Source organism: Saccopteryx leptura, chromosome 11, assembly GCF_036850995.1.
Source record: "Saccopteryx leptura isolate mSacLep1 chromosome 11, mSacLep1_pri_phased_curated, whole genome shotgun sequence".
NCBI classification, from domain to species: Eukaryota; Metazoa; Chordata; class Mammalia; order Chiroptera; family Emballonuridae; genus Saccopteryx; species Saccopteryx leptura.
Window position 1 is genome coordinate 60,082,691 of NC_089513.1, and position 6,943 is coordinate 60,089,633.

Genomic DNA, 6,943 nt, shown 5'->3' on the forward strand with positions numbered 1-6,943 from the left:
ATCTGTCACTTCAGATGGTGTCACCATGTCCCCTTTGCTTCCCTTTCTCCTTGGTGCAAATCTGCATACACTACAGTAGGGGCGGCCACCCCCAGCAGCGACACGTTTGGTTGACAGTACCGTGAGCTCAGTCAGAGACAGAATTGGTCAGGAGAGCAAAGCACTGTCCTCAGCCTGCAGCCAGTGTGTCCCACCATCCTGGGGCCGGCCACCCCGAGTGCTGAAGTCTGTGTCACTTGTCACCATTCAGACCTGTCCACAGGGAGAGCCACTGTGGTGAGGTGACCACAGTGCTTGTGATGTTAAGCTCTGCTATCCTGTTAGCTTCAAGGTACTTCCATATTAGGAGTTTTACATTTCCCATTTTCAAAAGTAAAATGTACAATCTCTTTCAATATGTTTCAAGTTATAAAAACTTTAGAGAAGGCCTCCTCCAAAGTACTGCTCTTTGTTTGACAACAGTACATCCGATTCAAAATGAAATTTCATTCGTTTTTATTTTTATTAGACTATTTTATGCACATAGCTTATGGTAAAATAGAGTTAAAAGATTTATAACAAAAACAAACTCTTTTACCCTTTCTGCACAGCAAGATTCGATCCTTCTGAAATGACTCTGAGCACTTTGGGTACTTTCTGCCATTTATTGCTAGATTTCTAAATAAATAAATATATTCTGCTATTTCTTGATTCAACAGTTTTAGATATTATCTATTAACTTCATGTTGTTAATGTGGTGGATTATTCCTTTATTTCTCTCAGATCTTCTCTCCCCCATCTCCCAAATATAGCTATATTGTAATTTGTGGTTAAAAGCACATTCAAAGTTTCCACAATTTTGAAAATACATTACTATTATTTATTGCCAAGCCAAATGTAAGTACCATAATTATGTTTTTTATGTAACTTTTTTCACTTGAAGATAATACTAATATTATTCTTTTCACCTATTTAATTGTTTAGTCAGACAGGGACAGACAGACAGGAAGGGAGTGAGATGAGATGATCAACTCATAGTTGCAGCACCTTAGTTGTTCATTGATTGCTTTCCATATGTGCCTTGACTAGGGGGAGGTCCAGCTGAGCCAGTGACCCCTTGTTCAAGCCAGCGACCTTGGACTCAAGCCAATGGCCAGCGGCCATGGGGTCATGTCGATGATCCCATGTTCAAGCTGGTGAGTCTGCACTCAAGCTGGATGAACCCATGCTCAAGTGGGAGAACTTGGGGTTTCGAACCTGGGTCCTCAGTGTCCCAGGCCAATGCTCTTTCCACTGCACCACCGCCTAGTCAGGCAGTTCTATTTAATTTTATTTTTTTAAAGTCTCTCATCTCTGGCTGGTTGGCTCATTGGATGGAGCATTGGCCGAGCGTGCGGACATCCTGGGTTCGATTCCCAGTCAGGGCCCACATGAGAAGCAACCATCTGCTTCTCTTCCCCCTTCTCTCTTTCTTCCCCTCCTGCAGCCAGTGGCTCCATTGGTTCGAGCATTGGCCCAGACACTGAGGATAGCTCTGTTGGTCCGAACGTCAGCCTCAGGTGCTAAAAATAGTTTGGTTGATTCTAGCATCAACCCTAGATAGGGATTGCTGGGTAGATCCTGGTCAGGGCACATGCAGGAGTCTGTCTCACTGGGTGGATCCCGGTCAAGGCACATGCAGGAGTCTGTCTCACTATCTTCGCTCCTCTCACTTAAAAAAAAAAGGCTCTTGCTAAGTCCTTCTACACTCATCACCCACTCTCAACAGTGCTCTGTAACATCATTTTTCATAGGTCAGATCTCTGAGATAGCACATCCCTTTCCGGGGTCCCTGGTGCTGTTATTCCTGGAAGCCTGGCTGCGCTTTCCTCTGACCAAGCAAGTAGTGCATGTTCAGCATCATTCTCGGGCATGTCCTGGGCCCGCCTCTTTCCTGGAGTCCCTGCTGTTACAGACGGGGGAGGACATCTTGTAGTGGTTCCTGAGACTTGGCACATCTGAGAAGATTTCCTCTGTTCTCACTTCATTTATAGCTTGGCTGGACATAGGATTCTAGATAAAAAATACTTTCACTCAGAATTTTAGAGGCGTTGGTCCATTGTTTTACACTCTGAGCCTTGATCCTCTATGAGGCTTTTTTTTCTGCCTGAAAGCTTTTAGGATATTTTATCCATGGTGTTGTGAAATTCCATACGGTTAAGCCTGGTTTGAAGTGATCTTTTAAAATCAGTGTGTCGTATGTATTAAATTCCTGTTTCTGATATTGTACTTTAATTATATAAGATGTTATTGGAGGGAAGTAGGTGAAGGGTACACAGGGCATTTCTGTACCATCTTTGCAGCTTTGAATTTATAATAATTTCAAAATTAAAAGTTAAAATAATATAAACAGTGACAACATGGAAAATGACAGAGGTGGGTGCTCCAGAATCAGTCCCTCCAATGAAACAGCCAGTAAGCTGGCAAAAGTGACAGAATCAACTTGTTTTTTATTGTTAGTTTATTTTGTTCATTAGAGTCCACATATAAGGGAGATCATACGGTACTAGTCCTTCTCTGCCTGGCTTATTGCACTGAGCGTAATGCTCTCCAGGTCCATCCATGCTGTTGCAAAAGGTAAGATTTCCTTCTTTTTTATGGCCGAGTAGTATTCAACTTATCTACTGATGGAACTTGGGCTGTTTTCAGATCTTAGCATTGTAAATAACAATGCAATGAACCTAGGGGTGTATACACTCTTTTGAATTGAAGTTTTAGGTTTCTTAGGCTATATTCCCAGAAGTGGAATGTCTGGGCCTAAAACCAGTTCCATTTTTAATTTTTTGAGGAAACTACATATTGTTTTCTGTAGTGCTTGCACCAGTCTGCATTCCCACCAACAGTGCGCAAGGGTTCCTTTCCTCTGCATATTTGCCAACACTTGTTTGTTCATTTATTGATGAGCGCCATTCTGACAGGGGTGAGGTGATCTCATTGTGGTTTTAATTCATATTTCTCTAATGATTAGTGACATTGAGCATCTTTTCTTATATCTATTGGCCATCTGTATGTCCTCTTTAGAGAGGTGTCTATTCAGATTCTTTGACCTTTTCTTAATTGAATTGTTTAATTTTTTGGTGTGTATTTTTTTTAATTTTAGTGAGAGAGAGAGAGAGAGATAGAGACAGACACAGAGAGGAAGACAGGAAGGGAGAGAGATGAGAAACATCAACTCATAGTTGTGTCACTTTGGTTGTTCATTGATTGCCATGCCAGTGATCCCAGGCTTAAGCCAGCAACCTTTGGGCTCCAGCTGGAGAGCCTGCGCTCAAGCCAGCAACCTCAGAGTTTTGAACCTGGGACCATAACACCCCGGGTCGACATTCTATCCACTGTGCCACCACTGGTCAGGCTGGTGTTGAGTTTTATAAGTTCTTTTTAAATTTTGGGTATTAACCCTTTCTCAGATGTATCACTGGTGAATGTTCTCCCACTTAGCGGGTTGCCTTTTCATTTTGTTGATGGTTTCCTTTGCTGTGCAAAAACTTTTCAGTTTAATGTAGTTCCATTTGTTCAGTTTTTCTTTTGTTTCTCTGAACCGAGGTGATATGTCAGAAAAAAAAATATATTGCTATTAGAAATGTCCATCTTAATTCTTGAAGGATGCGAGGTCTCCTTACAGATAAGCCCTGGGTGGTAAAGGCGGTGGGTGCAGACAGAACACCTGGTACTTTGTGGCTAACAGCAGGCTGCTTTTCACGGGCGTGCACCCCAGACACAACCCTTTCTCCAGCGACAAGCCCTTGTTCCACTCGCCGGTAGCTCTGTATAACCTCATAGAGGCAGTGGTCTATAAATGGTCATGCTAGGAGTTCTGTTCCACAGGGAAATCTAGAAATCTGTGGTTGGGAAACCATGGTTTGCAGCAGGGATGTGGCAGATGGGCAGTGCTGAATCCTCTACCATGGCTGGCTGCACAGAGGTCCCAGCAGTTTTGGAGGAAGGTTGCTTTTTAGGGCAAGGATAATTGTAAATGTTGGTTATTTGCCACTTTATGTTTTTGGTGAAGTTGACTAAAGATAAGTACATATATGTGTTGGGGTTTAATTTTTTATTCTCCTAGATTTTCATCATATATATATATGTATATATGATGAAATATATATATATATATTTCCCCTTGAGGGGTCAGTCATTAAGTAAGAAAATAGTAGTGATTATGTTCAAAATTTGTTTTGCGGTTTGGCTTTGACTTTTGTTTTGGTCTGGACATGGACTCAGCATTTGCGTAGCAGACATCTGATGATAAAAGCTGAGCGCAGGCAGCAGGGAATGGAACCTGGGTTTCAGAGGGAGGAAATAGCCAAAAGCTCAATGTTACTCAGATAGTGTTGTTTCAGGATGAGTATCTGTCAACACTGCTGTGGCCCTGCTGTTCAGAGGGCGCCCCAGCATCCAAGGATGGCCTCCCTTCCTGAGGTGCCGCTGGCAGAGTGGTAGAACATAAGCATGATGGCTGACAGGTGCCTTCCTCTCACTGCTTTTTCTGCAGGGTCACCAGGCCCTGGCGTGGGTGATGGGCCAACCTGATGCAGACGGGGGGCCTCACAGCCTCAGCCTGCGCAGCAGAGGGAACGCCAGTGGCCTCAGGCCTCCGGCTCCCAGCACACAGGACGAGGGACACAGGCTGAGCAGCAAGTCGCTGCACATTGATCATCTACCCTGGACTGTGGGGCTGGACACTCTTGCTCTACGCTTGGTTTGTGAGCAGGAACGTTTGTGACTGATGCACCTGGAGTTGCACAGGAAAGGGACTCTAGAAAGGGGGCTAGTTTGCTACATCTTGGCCTATGGCTTACTTTTACTCTTTCTGGTTTTGGTGGAATGTTTTCTGTTTACTAACAAAGAAGTTAATTTGAGTCTTTGATATCTTTTTCCCAGAAACCAAAATACCAGAGTTAAAAAGGGAATGGCTTTCTCACATTCTATAACCAAACATTCAAATAGAAGTTTCTTGTGGGTTTTGACCCTCAAGTTTGCTGTAATCACAGACCATAAAGATTCCTCTGGGCTTTGTGAGAAGGATGCTGTTGACAGGACTGGCACAGTGGTTTTAGACAGCAGAGTGTGATGTTGACCTCAGGAGCATGCTATCACTGCCCATTTCAGCCGTCAGCTCCCGGGGCCTGCCCGGTCTGGGCAGTGAGCTCACCAGGCAAGGGGTGCTGACGCTCCATCCCGGGCCTGGGCTCAGACCGGACAGTATGAGGCCCCCTGTTCCCCCAGCGTCGCAGCGCTCTGCACACCTTATTTACCAGGTTTCATCATCTTGTGACTCAGCTCTTAAGATTTAATTTAGTAGATGGGGTCTTAATGATATGTATATAAAAAGTAACATAAAGCATCCCTATTTTATTTTGGCTTCTGAGCATGAAATGGGACACAATTTTTCTTATAATTGTGTGTGTGTGTGTGTGTGTTTATGTATAACAGAGGTAGAGAAAGAGAGACAGATAGGGACAGACACAAAGGAAGGGAGAGAGATGAGAAGCATCAAGTCTTCGTTGTGGCACCTTAGTTGTTCATTGATTGCTTCTCATATGTGCCTTGACCAGGGGCTACAGCAGAGCCAGTGATCCTTTGCTCAAGCCAGCGACCCTGGGTTCAAGTTGGTGAGCCTTGCTCAAACCAGATGAGCCCATGCTCAAGCTGGTGACCTTGCGGTTTCGAACCTGGGTCCTCTGCATCCCAGTCCAATGCTCTATCCACTATGCCACTGCCTGGTCAGGCTCCTTATAATAGTTTTAAACAAATCAAAAAGATTAAGTTTTTTATAGGAGAAATGAGTATCATAAAAACTAGTTACTTTGATAATGCCATATTACTGGCCCAAGGTTTTGTTATTTTGCCAAAAGCAGAGAAATAAATCCAGAATTCGGATGCCTTTCCTGCATTTCCAGTGTTATATTCCTGTGACTATGGCCCTTGGGTTTGGTAGGAATGAATGCATGTTCTAATCACTGTATGAACTCTTCAGAGAAAACAGCAGGCATCCTGGGCCTGGTGCTGCCTTCTGGTTAGGCAGCTGCTGGTGGCAGACTGCAGGAGCTCGGCCTGCTCTCTGGAGTCAGAGGCTTCCCTTCTTGTAGGAAAAGTGATGGTCCTGAAGTCCTTGAAGACTCTTCCACCCATATGGCCCAAGAATCAACTATTAAAACTGTATCTATCTGATTTAAACCAGTGGTTCTTTGGCTTCTGAAGAGTGGGTGACTGCCTCCCACATTTCTGTCCTCACACTTAGGAAGGGGCTGATGCTTTGATATGGCAGTTATCTGCTGGTGTGTCTGTTAAAAGCTTCCCCACCTTTTCTCCCTGAATAGTCTTCCCTGGCAGATCACTACTTATTGCCCAGCCTGAGTCAATGCCCAATATATTAAGAACAGTGTTGGGCAAATAAGTTTGTAAAATTTGTGTTATTTGATTTTGCTCACTTTTATTGTTAAAAATGGCTGCTGCCCACTTGGTGATGCTGCCATGTGATATGGCTAATTACCTTTCTGTTTGGGAAGGTGCTTAGTTATGCTAATGTTTGCTGGAGGAGGGGTTGTTGCACTGAAAAGTTTTAAGAGAAGGAGGCCATTTTTGCAGGGACCATGTTCTTGCAGAGAGGAAGCAGCCAAGATATAGGGGTGTTGAAGGGGAACAGAGGTGAGGGGCTTTGTGAGCTCCGCTGAGCTGGCGGGGCCTTTGATCCTAGGAAAAACGGGAGAAAGTCAGTGGCTTTGGGAACCCTGAATGGAAAGGGAAGTGTTTTCCTGCTGTGTGTATTTACTCGCAAGCCAGTTGCGAGGCTAGAATAAAGGTAATGGCTCACTATTTCTTGGCTCCATTGTTTCTCTACCATCAATCCGAATCTAATGGGAACCTGCATGTGAATGGCCATGATGGCGTCGGCGGCCCCTGGCCTTACAAACAGATTTTCATA